At 41.6% G+C, this 16,420-nt stretch overlaps 1 long non-coding RNA gene across 1 annotated transcript; it reads right to left on the reverse strand.

The window, feature by feature from the left end:
• Nucleotides 1–1,777: 1,777 nt before the first annotated feature.
• LOC148008080 (uncharacterized) lies at nt 1,778–2,586 on the reverse strand. The gene is made up of 3 exons (XR_015690261.1): nt 2,464–2,586; nt 2,165–2,363; nt 1,778–1,995 (listed from the first exon to the last, which is right to left on the reverse strand). It is a non-coding gene; the product is annotated as an uncharacterized LOC148008080 (long non-coding RNA).
• Nucleotides 2,587–16,420: the final 13,834 nt, after the last annotated feature.

Genomic DNA, 16,420 nt, shown 5'->3' on the forward strand with positions numbered 1-16,420 from the left:
AATGTATAGACATCGGTCATAAGTTCCCCTAGAGAGGTTGAAAATCCTTTCATGATAATCTTTAAGTTCAATCCAGCATGTCACCAACAAGTGTGAATATTTTTCAAATGCTTATGCAAAGGATTCACCATCTTCAAGGAGGGCAATTTAACAATTATTGGTAGTGACACCCATTTCGGCAGAGGATAAAGAAAGTCACAATCCCAAAACCAAATCTAGACCTTTGCAATTTAAAAACTTAATCATTTCTCAAATTAACAAAATATACTTGCATGACTCATAGTTCTAGTTACTTGGTTAGTCTAAGACTACTTTTCTTCCACTTTTCATGAGTATTGCAAGGGAGAACAATCTATTGAAGCAATGAGGGAGATCGTCTCACATCGTAACATTCAAAGGCACCATTGTTTAAGGTAATAAAATGAATCCAAACATAACTAGCTAAAACTCTACAAATTATAAAATGGCCCTAAGCAATTGTTTTAGCAAGTAAATAGTTAATTTTAATTCTAACGTTAAAATTGATTATTTGGCCAACCTTTCAATCTATTTGATGAGTTGCCCGATCTTGCATGTTAATCAAGCACTTGTGGCTATCTAAGCATTGTTGGTTCTCAAACCTCGGTCAACTAGTCCTCCAAACTTTATATTCAATTGCCTTGGTCGAGCACTCATGTACTATGCATGGATGAGTGTTTCAAGATCACTACAAATGTCAAACCATTTTCTTCCACACTTCAATCTCCTTTATAGATGTGTATATCAACTATGTAGCACCCACTCGAAGTTCTCAGCAAGATCGTGCCTTGTTATGTGAAGAGGGTTACAAATATAGTCTCAAATCACAAATCTTTCATCTTGCCTAGGCACAAGATAGGAGTGAGGAGTTTGATTCATCGTATTGATGCCAATCATGCTCTATGCTTTTCAAACATATGTATTCTCATTGTGCATGGATGGGCCAAGGATGTACATGCATTTTGATCCTAGACCACAAACACATATGTTTTGACTCTCTCATCTTGAATAGTGCACGCTTGTGTTTTGGACTGCAAAGTTCTCATCTAACTTTCCATTATGTCACTGTCAAATATCTATATCTAGATATGTCTTTGGCAGCACTAGATATATTCTCCATAGTGCACATCGTCTAGCAATACATCACATGCAGTATCAAAATGCTTACATGCTTTGTATTGCCGCTAGTCAAACCCTTGTTTGGCCTATTTGTGTTAACAGCTGCAACAGATTTGCTAGTTAGTTGTGAACCTTTGAAAAGGTTTCACATAAGATGTAACCTTGAACGGCACCACAGGTAAGTAATTTAGGCGGCTGTGAATGAGCCAAATTCAGGACTCAGCCAGTCCCTGACATCTAAGGATATCATCCTACTCACTGTAAAGAGATTGCTACGTACAGCTTGGACTCTAGGACCATGGGACATGAGATGGTCCTGCAATTAGCAACGCGGGCAAGTCTGAGGTATGCATCTCTTGTATGCCCTGCAGAAGACGGAAAATGAAGCCTCCAGATATGTCTAATGATTAACGGATCAGCGCATAGCTCATATCTGCTTGATCCCATTTGTTTTGAATTAAAGGTTCTTTAATGGATCAGCGCACAGCTCATGCCTGCTTTAGTGCGATTTTGTAATGTACTAAATTTAGACTGCAAAGATAAGCTATGGAGATTTGAGCACGAACATCTAACAAAAATCAAGCAGCCAAACGCCTTGAATTAGAGGCAGCAATCCGAGGGTACACTTGCTCTCCTTTCTTGAACCTTGAAGCACACAAGACATGGATCCCGTTTAAGGAAGTATCTTGCCGTCTTCTCAGTAAATTCTTGCATGAAATGTACATAAATCTTGACGCCTAAGTTACCGAAATACACGTATAACATGCATCTTGCCGTCTGATAAGTTTGATTTCCTGGATAAAGCCAATAGAGAGAAGCCTGAATCCCCCTGTGTCCTTTAGTCTTCTGAGATAAATCCTGAATGATCGACGGTCAAGAGAAATATAATGACTATTGGCACTCTTTAAACTGTTGTTCGGACCTATTTGGAAATGCATGCATCAACCAACAGCAAAAGTGGCCCATGTCCGATCAGGAACCAGTGTTTGTCATGAAGGCCAAACAGTGTGCAGAGAGAAAAGATTACTTGGCCGATGGTTGTGCCGCTGTATGGCAAGGAGAACGCCATGGATGGATGAGTGTTGAGTATCGTCGCGCGAAACGAATTAAAGGAAGAAGAAGAAAAAGAAGAACGACGAAGTGATCACGGACTCAACACAGCCCCGTTTTGCCTTGCTATTCATTACGTTCTTTAGTTTAGAACAAGTTGATGTAATCAGAAGGACCTGCCACGCCAAGAGTGGAGGGCCAAGCAAAAGGGTTTAAGAAGGTGGAAGGAATCATCTAGAAGTTTATGCGAGGATAATAACTACATAGAAAATCTACCTTCCTTAGTGCGTCGCTGCTTCAGGCGAAGGGGGCAGCACTGCAAAACATGATTAACCTTCCATCGCCTTGTGTGAATAGTGAGGCCAGAGGCACAATGTGCTACAAGAAGGTAAAGATAGGTTTTTTCTTAGTGCCAAGGCTCTTCCGCGGGGGAGGGGTCAATAGAAAAAGGGTGGGTCCGTCGGAAAGAGGAGGGAAGTCTCAGCCATTTAGGGGATGCCACATCAAAAGCATGCCCCTTTGATATATCTTTGCTGCCGTTCATCTGAACCCACTCTTAGAATCATCGTGCAAGATACTTACGGACTCTCCTGTCTTTTTATGCAACACCATGAGTGCATATTGATATTATAATGTCTCATCTCATCTTGCATGAGAGACAATTTTCATGGTTTTTTAATATACTATAATATTGTGATGTGTAATGAGAGACATTTTCATGGTGGCTTACTGTCTTATCTTGTGGCTTTGGCCTAAAAAGCTTCAACATCATTAAGGCACTTAGAATCATCATGACATATACTTATGGATTCTCCTGTCTTTTAATACAACAACAACATGAGTGCATATTGTTATTATCATGTTGCATCTCATCTTGCATGAGAGACAATTTTCATGGCTTTTTAATATACTATAATATTGTGATGTGTAATGAGAGACATTTTCATGGTGCCACACTATCTCGTCTTGTGGCTTTGGCCCAAAAAGCTTCAACAAATTTTGAGGTATTGTTATTTTGACAATAGATGTGCATGGAGATGATGGATGAAGCATGCATGCTTTTGGAAAAATGCATGTACTAATTCCAATTCCATCATCAACAAATTTTTTATTGAGGATAATAAAGTTTCTCTAATTCCATCTCCCAACCATGGAAAACAAAGCTTGATATTTAGATGTTAAAGTCATATTTTGAAAAAACATGTGGGGTTATTATACACGCATATGGGTTTATGTCAGTTTTATGTTTAGGCAAAGTATGGATGTGATAATCCGGATTTCCCTTATAACCTACGAAATGCATTTACCATGTGGACACACAAATTTCTCATATTAATCTTTTTTCCTCTATGTTGACTCCAAACTCTTTTTTATTCCAAATTTTTTTCAATTGAAACATTAAGAAAACTAGAGCCCTCTTAAAGTCCCAAAAACTAAAATGCCTAGTGCTTCAAGAGAGCAAAGGGTGCACTTTGTGCAATGTGCCAAGTCTTCACGTTGTCTTCAATGAGGTTTTTATGCTTGTTAAACGTATAGTGTTGGAAAGAGAGTGCCCTTTGCACCCTAAATTGAACTTTGCACCATAAGTCTTCCTTACACATACATGTTCCATAATAAGCATCCTTCTATTTTGGTGTGCCTACATGGTAAATTGTGCTTTATAGAAATCCAACTCTACACTTCTCAAAATCCTATCTATATGAGATAGTATGAACTTCATGATGCACAAAGAGAGAAAGAAAGCATATGTCCTCTTTCCATTACCCTCCTAATCAGTAGAAAGAGGCTACACACACACATTTCTTGAGTAGTGTGGAGACAACTTGCATTTTCCACTTTCTTGTTAGATATGATCAATGCCCCACCCTCATTAGGTGCTACCAATGATCCATGGTGCTCAAAGTTGTAAGGCCCCCATTATGAGGAGAAGCCAAATGTGAGCCCGGATATTGGTTGAGTCCTGACTTGTATATCGGATGAGGTCTATGTGACTGGATGGCAAAAAGGTGACCGTTGTGGGTCTAATCTTTGGGTTAGACGGAGTGGTTAAGCTGGTAGCAACTTGAGGCGCATTGCATCGAGTTGCGGGGTAAGGGAGTTAAAAGGGGCCCGGGGGTCCGGGGGCAACGCGCCCGGCCCGATGGTAAAGGGAATATTCCCTGGAATATTCCCTGGCCGACTAGTGGAGGCTCATATGGTAGGTCGGTCAGCAGGCCGACCTAACGACCTTCGCGGGCTATAAAAGATAAACCCCTTCACAACCATCCATCATTCATCTTTCACCCAGTCAGAGTTGTTGTTCCAGCTAGCCTTAAGCTCTTCACCTATCTTCTGTCTAGATCGCCATCTAAGCTTCACACAGTGGAAGCGCACGGGTGGACAAAGCCATCTTTGTATCAGTTGTTTGAAGCTAAAGAATTTACTGATTTCCTCTTTTCTGTTGTGTACTTTCTATCTCTATCTCAGATTCTATTCACTGCGCCGTGTAATATTTTACATTTCTGTCCTCCAACATAGAGAGACATATATGCTTTTGTATGCATACTTTTGAATTTGGTTGTGAGGGGGGTATGTTGTTAGGATGCCATCATGCCAAGGGAGGACTTAGCATGCAACTTTGGATATGGTCGTTGCCAGTCCAATGCCAAAAATAGCATCTCTCTTTCTCTCCTATATCTCTCACATGTAGCTCCATGAGGTTGAGGAGCGACGATCCTACACATAGTACAATGCCTCTTACAATCGATGATGATGATGATGATAGCATGTTATCGGTGATGGTGATGATCGATTGCTAGATGCAAGGACTACAAATGACATGTCTATTGTCCTTGATCGATTGTTGGATGCAAAGACTTCAAAAGTCACAACTTTTCATACCATCCTCAACTTTTGATGCATACATTGAACTAGTGGTAGAAATTATGTGGCTCCATCTTCCCCATTTCCTGCTTCTTTGTATGCCTCCTCCCTCTCCACCCTTTGCTTGATGCTTGACAGTTGTTGATGCACCATTCCAATGGAGAGAGTGTTATAGAATCTGAGATACACGCTCGACTTTCTTATATACTTAAAATATATATGGAAAATATTATCTTGGCACAGAGGGAGAATAGAAGAGTGAAAAGAAATATGTAGAAAGAGAGGTAGAGAAATTGGCAACACACTAGGGTTGGAAGATGGGCCAGTCCCCCTTCTTGTGGAGTTATATTATTGACAAGGAGCAAGTTTCTCCGTTACACATAAGCCAGTTCTTACTTGTAGATCTTGGAAACAAGATCACGGTTCCTTGCACGGTATACAACCGGCTAACACTTGCACAACTTGGAAGTTGGCACCTTTTGATCCTTCTTAAGTCTCCTTCTCTCCTACACAATGTGTGTAGGGCTCTCCTCTTGGCACTTGATTTCAACATAGCTTCCACAGCACTTGCACCTTCTCTTCTCCTCTTGGAACTTGATTTCAGCAGAGCTTCCGCAACACTTGATTTCAATAAGGCTTCCGCAGCACTTGCACCTTCTCTTCTCCTATTGGATACATGCAAAGTGATGCTTCCTTCACCTCCCCCTTGGCCATGCTAGATCATCATCAACACATAAAGAAAAGTGAGTCATGAATTTATTAAATAGAGAATGCATAATAAGCAATCAATTTAGAGAGAGAGAGAGAGAGAGAGAGAGAGAGAGATCCTAATCAAATTGATCATTGATTGCACTTATTGAGGGAGATAGAGAGAATCTCTTCATACCACACCATACTTAGCTCCAGCATTTATCTAATTGCTACCAAATAGAGAGGGGGGGGGGGGGGGGGGGGGGGGGGGAGGGGGAGTAGCAGTAGCAATTGTAAAATGTGCCTCTCCTTTAGTGCAATCCACATACACATGGTGGCCCTTGAATGCACCACACACACACACACACTGTGTGTGTGTGTGTGTGTGTGTTCTATGGTAATAGAGATATTCAATGTGATGCTTAGAGATTCACAAGGAAATAGGGAAAATAAAAGGATATTTAAAAATAAAATTTGTTAATGAGGGTTAAGATCATTGTACTGTTACCACATAGGTTTGGGCTTAGGCTATAGGTATTTCTCTCAATTATAATGTAGTAAAGATTATATCATTATATATTCAAATTACAATAATAATGATATCCATGACATCATTCATAGCCATCCAATCAATGTAGAGGCAGTGCTATGGAGAGGTTGTAGCATGGCATGGAGATATATATATATATATATATATATATATGAGAGAGAGAGAGAGAGAGAGAGATGGGGGCCCACATAGTTGCAATGAGATGGGACCTTGGAGGGGACATCATTGGCTTGGGAGGCGACATTGCTAGGAAGGTAGAGTGAGAATCACTTCCAGGGGGGTAGTAAGCAAGTAGGATGTTGTTAAGGTGCTAGTAAAGGAGGTGTAGGCAGTGCTAGATGGAGTAGATATTCAAGAGTAGCTAGGTTGAAATCATTTTGTGTCTAAAAACTTAATTTATCACAAAATTTAGAGTTTTCCTTATTATGTCATCTCTTACATATTGAAGCTAGTAAAATATATGCTTTGGAGATGTACATGCACATATACTCTCTTGCGATGCATTGTATACCCTAGATTAATCATTGGTTGTTTATATTGCAAAGTTGGTTCGATGATCCATTGTGTCGGGGAGGAACCAATAAAAGTTTTTATTTAGAGGTTTAGCATCCACACTCCTTTATACACTCACTAGGACATGACTTGTTGTTTACCTACCAAATTAGTGGATTTTCCACAAACTTTTAAATGGGGAGTATTCCCCCCCCCCCCCCCCCCACATTTCAAAAGTTATGGACAAAGGTGCACTTTTTAAATGTGCATCCAATCAAGAAAATGGTATTTTGATTAAATTCCACCTTTTTGCAAGAGATTTTCCTTTTGGTGTGTAAAGGCATTATATCCAAGTTTGCCCTAAGTTTCCAAGATTGCATGCCCATGCTTTAGGCAATTATCCAACATTTTATCATTCAATGTTTGACAACTCTAAATTTGTTTGCTCATAAGCATAAGCATATTTAACTATTTATTTGACATACCCTACAAAGGGCCTATGCATATAAAGGGTACGATGGGTTCTAACCCACATATTACATTTAAAGTTCTTGCAAATAGAAAAACTTTTCCTCCACTTTGACATGTCAAAGAAGGTAAGGGTCACAAACTACAACAAAAAACTTAGGTGGGAGGAATCTTAGAAACATAGGTTAGAACTTAAAGAAAAAACAAAATTAAGATACAAGTATATGAGCTTTGATGTCACAAAACGTGCATAAATCAATGAAGACTTTACTTCACTTTCAAAGAGAATTTAGCATATAATTCTCATTCTATATAGGGTAGATTTAGTTATCTCACATGTTTTTAATGTAGTATTTCATGCTTAAGGATGGGCAAACTTGTTGTGTTGCTAAAGTGACGTCTCATTCTCTCAAACAAACATTGTTCTTAGTATATAAACTCTCCATCATTATGATTGGCCTTTTGATTGATTGTAATTTGTTTTCCCAATGCTTTTCTAGAATCAATCTCAAAAATAGAAAAAACTAATGCCCCTTGGGTGTATGTTTGGAATTTGATGCATTTTCACATAAGATGTTTAACAACTAAAAAACTAATGCCCTCCCTCCATAACCCCCTGCATGGGGACCATCTCCCAACATAGGGGAAGTCCCTTGATATTCACCATTGACTATTAGATCAAGTGAACAAGATTTTGAAAGACCAATCATTATAATTTCAAATGATGATTGACACAATCATCAAGACACTCTTGGAGTGTTTAAGCCAAAGGCTACTATCTATTAATACATTATCACTAGTCTAACCATTTCAAAGCAAACAAGTTTGAGAGCTAAACTCTCATATGTCAATGGCTCTTGTAAGAAACAATAGAAGTGGCTTTCATAGGCATAAAGATTCCCATAAGAGTGAGCTAACCAAGGATTTCTTACATAATAGGGAGGTTCTCCAATTCTTAGTGATAGCAATTAATGTAGTAGTGTAGACAATTTTTAGGAATAAGCTTGCATAAAGGAAATAAAGACTAAAACGAGCACACATAATTTATGTGCTCCTACCATGGATGGGACTCTTAAGGGAATTGAAACCCAAGTGCTTAAATAAGAGGGACACTACCTACTAGTAGTTTATTGTCAATAAAACACACATTCTCTTTATTTCTCTCTCTCACACACATTCACAAATTCTAAAGGAAGATTGTACCCATTATAATGCAAAATAGGGTTTACTACAAGAAATCACAATTACTATGCTACTTCTAGCTTCTCCTTGTCAAATATCATCTATCAAGAAGAAGACTATTAAGAAGAAGATGACATTTGTTGGGCAAGTGTGGGTGATGATTAGATTAAGCATTAAAAAGACAAAATGTGCTATCGACTTGGAAAGATTAAGATACTAATGAAGCAATACATGATAATGATGAATCGATAATTAGTTACAACAAATGTTGAAGACTACTTAGCACAATGTACTATCTTAATTGTGTGAAAATTTCCCACAAGGGAGCCACTACATGCATCATCCACATACAATGAATCAGTCTTAATTCATGCAGTTGTTTGCTGAAGGATAATGGGGTACAAAAGTTAGGATGTCCAAGTATGGGTTGCCCTATATAGAATTGTACATAGAATCTTGATTTTTTAAAGCCGCAAAATTTGTGTTAACTAAGTGCCATTGCTCTCGAGGCTTACAAGTTTCACTATCTTAATCATGGAAGTAGTCTTAGTGACATTTTTCAACCAAACAGTAGCTCACACACACGCGTGCGTGCACACACACACACACAGAGGAATTTCTCTAAGCCAATCTTGGTGGTGACATTTTTTGACCAAAGTGACATCATCTTCTAATATTATGGCTCGTACTATGGCACGTAGAGAGAGAGAGAGAGGAAGATAGGGAGAATTAATAAACAAACAACCAACTAACAAAATTCTAATGGACACATTTGAAAGAATTTTAATATGTATAATATAATAACTTCTATCCTTGTTTTATATGCTAAGGAAAGTTGTCCAACAAAGTAAAACTTAGGCCAAAAAAGCATCCATCCACATTCTCATTGCATGCTCCTTTATAACTTATATGTGTGGTATTCATATTAATGTTTATTTTATATATTATAAAAGGCTTTCCCAAACCTCTTTTTTTGAAGTACCAAAAGTTTTTACTAAGTCGAGGAGTCTATCACCTTTCTTCTCTCCTTTTTTAATTGTAATATTTACAAGAGCGCCAATGTGGCTACATTGCCATAATAGAGATTCTAATTAAAATTGAGGTTGAAAGAGTATATAAGAAAGATCCAAGAACTCTAATAGCCACTTGTTCCATTAAGCAAGTAGACTTGGGGTATAAAAGCTCATGGAGGCTTTCTATAGCAATATATGTGTTGCATTGCATGAGCTCAATGTCAAGATCATTGGATACACCCTTATTTATTCAATGATTTTGACACACGAAGCACACACAACTATCTCTCATCTAGCCTGCTCACATACACGAATCTAAACAACTCAATGCAACAAAGTGAATGCACTTACCAATACTCACCACATCATAGTCATTCACATTGGCAAGATATGGTTCATGATCCATGCACAAGTACTCATTCACTTGCCTCCTTGCTTCCATTGTCATCCACATACTTAAGAGGAGTCAATGACACAAATGAGAGGATATGAAAAGATGGAGAAGAGCTTCACATTACACATCCCTCACTCCCTCATAAACTCAACACCACATACTGTAGCTCAAGCTGTCAACTCAGTATGAAGGAAAGGAGATGAAGAAGAAAGAAGATAATAGATGAAGCTTCATAATCCACAAGTTCCTCACTCCAGACACACACTCCCTCACTTCCTATTCTTCACTCTCACACAATCAGACAATAGAGCACTAAGAGAGATAGCAAACAAAGTTAGCACACACACATGAGTAGCTTGATCTATTCTTTTTCATTCCTTTTATACATGATTTTTAGGATTGGGGTTTTCCCGTTCCCCTTCGGCTTCTAGCCCTCTTTGTGACCATATGACTAGTCTCTCCCCTTTTTCATATAGCTAGTAGACCTTGGGTTTAATGGAAAATTTTAACTCAGGTGCATCTTCACCTTACATTGCTCAATTTGATATAATTTGTACAAGAGTGTTAACCTTAGTTTGAGATGGCAGAAATATGAAGCAAAAAGTGGAAAAAGAACAAAAAAAAGAGCAAAGGCACAGAGGCGGCCCCTAAAAGCTAAGCTGAGGCAAAAACACAATTTTAAATAGAAGGCGCCTCAAAAAACTCTAAAAACTCTTGTAAAAGAGCGCTAGGTTCTCTCCTGTGCCATTTGTAAAAGAATAGACGGGTGTAGCTTAAGGAATGAGGCAAGAAAAGGAAAATAGGAAAAAGGACCTTGCCACAAAGGCCGGTCATGTAAAAAGGGAGGGGTGACCATGGGATTTTAGGGCTTGTATGTAAAGTTCAAAAAGTGAATGGAAGCTCATTCTTTGGTGTGTGGATAACAAGAGACCTCTCTCCTTGTCTTCTTCTCTTCTCTTGGTTGTGTGTGTGATATAGAGAGAGGGAGATTGAGAGGGTGAGGGAGTGAGCATGTAGGAGTGAGGGATCAAGAGGGTGAAGCTCTTTACCATTCCCCCTTCTCTTCTTCTCTTCTCTTTTCTCGCTTGCGCACGGCTATGGTGGATGGAGCTTGGAGGAGGAGGCTTGAGGATGCTTGAGCTAGCATCTAGGATCGTGGAGATATCGATGTGCATGAAGGAGGAGGCAACTCATTTTGGCATTGAGGTAAGCTCACTACATTCATAGGCTTGGAGGCGCGTCCGCTAGGTGAGAGGTAGCCATTAGAGCTTGCTTGGAACACTTAAAATAATAAGCGGTACATGGGTCTTGGTGGCCGAGTGAGAGCTCCCACATTTTGGTTTCGTTGTCGGGACCATCAGATTCAAGCTTGAGCACTTACACGCCTCATATTGAGCATCGAAGTAAGGGATTCATCCTCGAATAATCGGAGCTTGAGATTGGTAGGAAGTTGGGGCTTTTGATCTTCGATACAAGTAAGTATTTTGGTTATTTTGGTTGTTTAATGATGGGGAAAGAAGGGGAGATCATTTCAGTTATTTGCTTTTGATTCTTGTTGCATTTAGCGTAGGTTAGGATTAAGAAATCATATTGGAGAGGCGTAGGGTTTATTCTTGTAAAACAGGGTAAAACATACACAAATCGGGGTAAATGGGAAAAAAGAGTGGTTGGAATGATTGATGTTGGCAAGGGAGTGATTGGGGATAGCAAAACCTTGCTCGAGAAGGGGTTTAAGGGCTAGGAGACCATAGAAGAGCTCATCTTTCACCCTAGCAATGAGAGAGAGAGAGAGTGAGAGAGGGAGAGAGTTTTCATCAGTGATTCGGTTCGATCTTGCACTCGGGGAGTTCTTCGCATGATTCAGGTATATCAGAACCTTCTTGCTAGGTATTTGTTGTGATCTAGAAGTTGGCGTGCCTGGTGATTGCGTGTATCATCGTATTCAACGGGATCATCCTCAGTGTAGTCGTCGTCGCCCACGACTTGGCCCATCCAAGTGGCTTGGATTTGGGCCGAGTCCTAGAATCGAACCATTCGGCCCACTTGACTCGGACACATATCACTCGGCCCGTCCAAGTCAACCATTCGGACAAAATCGATATTCGGCCCTTGGCCTACTTCACTTGGCCAAATCCACTTGGCCCTTTTTTGACTCGGCATGTCCAAACAATCAACTTGACCCACTAATGTGACTCGGCCCTCGGCCACATCTATTTGGCCGTCCGAGCTACAAGCTCAGCCAGTGCTCCCATTTGGCCCTCAACCCATCCGAGTCTACCACTCGTCCCCTACAATTCAGACGAGTTAAGTTGAGTCAGACTTTTGCAAATTTTGTGGAAGTTTGCACCAGACCCAGTTAGATCTCAATGACGCCAACCTTTTGAGCCATCCCATAGCCATAACTCGATTCTGGGGCAAGGAATAAGTAAATTCGCAAGACGCAGCTGCTTAGCAGCTTGAGTAGGTTGTCAAGAGAGTCAGCGCCTTGATGGCAGCTAGTGGAGGCATAGACCCCAAACGAACCTAAATTGAGTAAGATAGCGCAACAAGAAACCCTAAAACCTACCAAGATGGCCAGAAATTGATCAAACAAGCTTATTAGGCCTAAGACGAGACGAGAGTGCGTAGGCTGCTTAGACACTTACTCTCCGCACTCACCTTGACTTCCAGCACTTGAAATACACCTAAGAACAACTAAAAGCCCGATTGAGCGCACAAGTGTATAGAAAAGAATGCGCTCGCTAAGTGGAGGCAACTTGAGGATTGTGTGCAACAATTAAGGAACTCATTCAAATAAAAGAACGTGAAGGAACCCACCAATAAGGAAAGATCCCAAGACATAGACGAGCAATCGGAGCCCAGCGTAGGACTAAGCGAATAGCAATAGAGACGTGGATCTACCCAACCTTCTTAACCTTATCAACAGCTTGGTGAAGCACGAGAACACAACCATGTCAGAAGAAAGCTCAGACCACAGGCAGAACGAGGAATTTGACTGGGGTTTTCCTTGAAGCGATCCAGCAGTTGGTGAGTAGCTATGATTCTCACGCTCGGTATGAGCACCACAATAGAATGGCAGAAGCTATCATAGCTAATCTAGAGAAGAAAAGGAAACTAGCCCACAAAGCACTACAAGGCATAGTGGAATACAACCGAGACCAATAGACTAGGAGCCTGAGGCAAAACACAGAGATGAGAGAGATACAGTGAGTGTTGAACCTAGCAGGTAGGAATCGAGCTGACCATGAGAGAGCGCTAGAAGGAGACTTGATGCCAAGTGAGCTTCTCATGAAGCGATTGCTAGACAGCACAACAGCAGAGCAGAGCGTTGCAGCATTAGCCATGTCACTACTCGTAGGGTTAGGGGTGAACCAAGGCTCCAAGAACCGGCCTAAGATACCAGTCGTCGCTAAGCAACTCGATAAGTATCAGCCCCAAGATGATTTGTACAGCTTTATAGAGCAGTTTGAGTAGGTCTGTGAGGCCAACGGTCTCACCAACTTGACTCAACACTCTTAAGCATTCGGGCTTTGCTTAAGCAACAAGGGTCAAACTTGGTACACAAGTCTAGATGCCGCAGAGAGAACAAACTTCAATGGACTCAAAAACCTCATCATTAAGAGGTTTTCTGAGCCTAGATACTCAGATAACTTGCTAGTATGACTTATGAACATCAAGAAGAAGGAAAATGAGGACATCCGCGACTATGTGACCCACGTAAGGAGTCTCTTCAAGTGAATCCAGATGGGTGAACGACCGACCGACCGAAAGAGCAGTGTTAATGGTATTCATAGGTGGAATATGAAATGAGGAGCTCTAGAAAGCCTTGGCAGGCAACTCGAGCTTGCAGTAAGACACTCTAGCAAGGGTATTCAAAGCGGCCATTTGGGTAGACGACCAATTGAAGGAGAGGAGCTCTAGGAACTCAAACCACCAACTCTAGAAGTTTGGAGAGAGCTTTAGCATCCAGTGAGCACTTAGGCGCAAGTATCCAAGATAAGGGAAAGGTTGCGGACACCAACTAGGAATTGACTGACATGAAAATGGACAGAGCTAAGATGCAGAAAATGCTGAGACGACCAACGTGGCCACATGTCCAATGCTTGTACTGTGGCGGGAACCACTTGCCAGCTGAGTGTCAAGACCCCAGGTCACAACCTTGTGCTAATTGCAATAGGTTTGGTCACAATAGTGCGCATTGTAGATTGCCTAGAAGACTTCAGTACTCACAACCGTACGATCAACCTTACCTTGCGAATAGGCCAAAATAATTCTTCGGAAGGGGAGCGCCATTGGCCCTTCTCGTGCCAAATGATGTTAAGCTGGTTGTTCCTAGAATGGATATAAATCCTATTGGAATACCCAGACCACTTAGCCCCTATGTGACACATCCACCAAGCGACGTTCCAATCCACTACGTGGAAGAGCCAAATGAGAAAGAGCCTTACGTATACCCTTACGTCTCTCACGACGATGAGGGTAATGCAGTCCTTATAGACTATCGACCAGTACTGGTGATGGCGTTAGGTAGGGGATGAGGTAGAGGCCTAGGAGGGAAGACCCAAGATCCAATCATGTGTTGAAGTTGCGGTCACCCATGACACATCTCATCATGCTATCCTGAAAGGGAGTAACAAAATAGAGACAAGGCTGACCTAAGGTGTCCTGAGTGTGGAACCACTCATCTCTTCGTCTGTCCAAAGTGAAAGCCATCCTCGAATTTAGTTAATGTGCCATCCATCCCATTGGGACTGTTTGGTGTCGAGAATCTTGATGGGGAGGCTACACCTATCCCATTGCATGTCATGACCTGTGCACAAATGAAGTAGGCTGGCATGTCACTGCCAGGTCCTAACAGTCTTGACGCAGCCTCGATAGGGAAGAAGAGCCACAGGTGAAGGAAGAAGAGACCCGAAGCTAAAGTCGCACTAAAAACTGAGAGTGCCACAATGCTACCTGCTGGAAAGAAAGTCATTGACGCTGAGGTATAAACATCGGCCCCAAAGACTACTGAAAAGGGAAGTGCTAAGGTAGGGGAATATCCCAAACCGAAGCACCAACTAGAGGCCATGGAGAAGGTGGAGTGGGTAAAGAAGGCTCAAGAACACCTAAAAGATGGGGAGCCCATCTTGGAGGTCGAGATCGATGATCTCTCTAGCACCAGCATGCCACTCTCACCCCCTCCACCGAAACCGAGAGATGCGACTGTGCCACAAGTAGTACTACTTAGGCAAAGCCTTGACTCTACGGGCCAGCAACCTAGTCAGGGCCACTGGCTAGGACAATCCGGAACAGGAGAAAGAGAAGTAGCCAACGACCTCCTTATCACTTTAGTGACCTCCTCAGTGATGTTAAGCCTGGGAGATTTGCTTAGGCAGCATCCGATCCTATGGCGGGACTTGAAGCAGTGGGTTGAAGGGTCACAAGAGCAAGCTGTTGCAGGCCTACAAGAACATGATGCAAAGACGCAGATATCGAGTTTGACATTGCACTCCATGCCCAAATCCTTACATGTTAATGCTTTTTAGGAAGGCACCGAGATATATGCGGTCTTATCAGTCTTAGCCCTAGGCGATACAACAAGGAAAGGGATTGTAGACACAGGGGCAGGAGTTAGTGTATTGAGCCATGCTGTGCTTCAAACTTGGGGCAACCCACTAGTCGAGACTACTGGGTTCAATGCCACATTAACTAACAGAATGAAAGTGAAGCCATTTGAGGTGCTAAAAAACTGGCCGGTGAAAATTGCCGAAGTCCAATTCTTAGTTGACTTTATAGTCATGAAGGGAGTGGACTACGATATCCTACTGGGCCGACCCTGGATGCGCAATGTCAGAGTGATCAAAGATTGGGGGAATGATCTCATCTTCTTAGGCAATAGAACATAAGCCGTAAGGGTAGAAATGGACTCCTGGAAAACTACACTAGTTGACCTCGATGACATCTTCGCTATGCTCAAGGGTGATACTCAGATCAAGGAATCCTATGGGCCCCTAACTAAGTATATCCCATGTCCTGAAGACGAGCAAGACTGGATGCATGTCCTTGCTACCATCGACTTGCCGTTCTCGGACAACGAGGAGTACGAACATGCCATTAAAATGATCAGCGAGCCCAAGGGTACACCCTTAGTACCAATCTGCATGATGGCAAGAAACTTTCGTAGAAGACCCAACCTTGTCCCTTTCCAAGTGCCAACCAACAGGAGGGAGCTCCAAGGGGTTTTAAAGTATTTGACCGGTAAGCTAGCAGGCAATCCAGCAGCAAACTTGAAGCCACTCCAAGATCTCTTAAATGAACCAAAGTGGCAATGGGCCAGGGTACATGACCTAAATCTCAGGTACAATTGGGCCCTAGTCCCCGATCAAACACATGAGACATACCAAGATCTAGGAGATGACGAGTGGTTAGATGAAGATGCTTCCGATGATGAATATAAGGACTACCGCTTCTTCAGTGACGAGAGTGAGGATGAGATAGATATCATAGAATACGACACCGAGAAGGACGAGTGATAGAACATATATAGGTGGACTCCAGGCAACAGAGAAAGAACACCTTCAGGATAGAGCAAAGGATCAT

The sequence above is a fragment of the Lygodium microphyllum genome, unplaced genomic scaffold, assembly GCF_053477565.2.
Source record: "Lygodium microphyllum isolate KBCC unplaced genomic scaffold, Lygodium_microphyllum_v1.1.10 scaffold_437, whole genome shotgun sequence".
In the NCBI taxonomy this organism is placed as follows: Eukaryota; Viridiplantae; Streptophyta; class Polypodiopsida; order Schizaeales; family Lygodiaceae; genus Lygodium; species Lygodium microphyllum.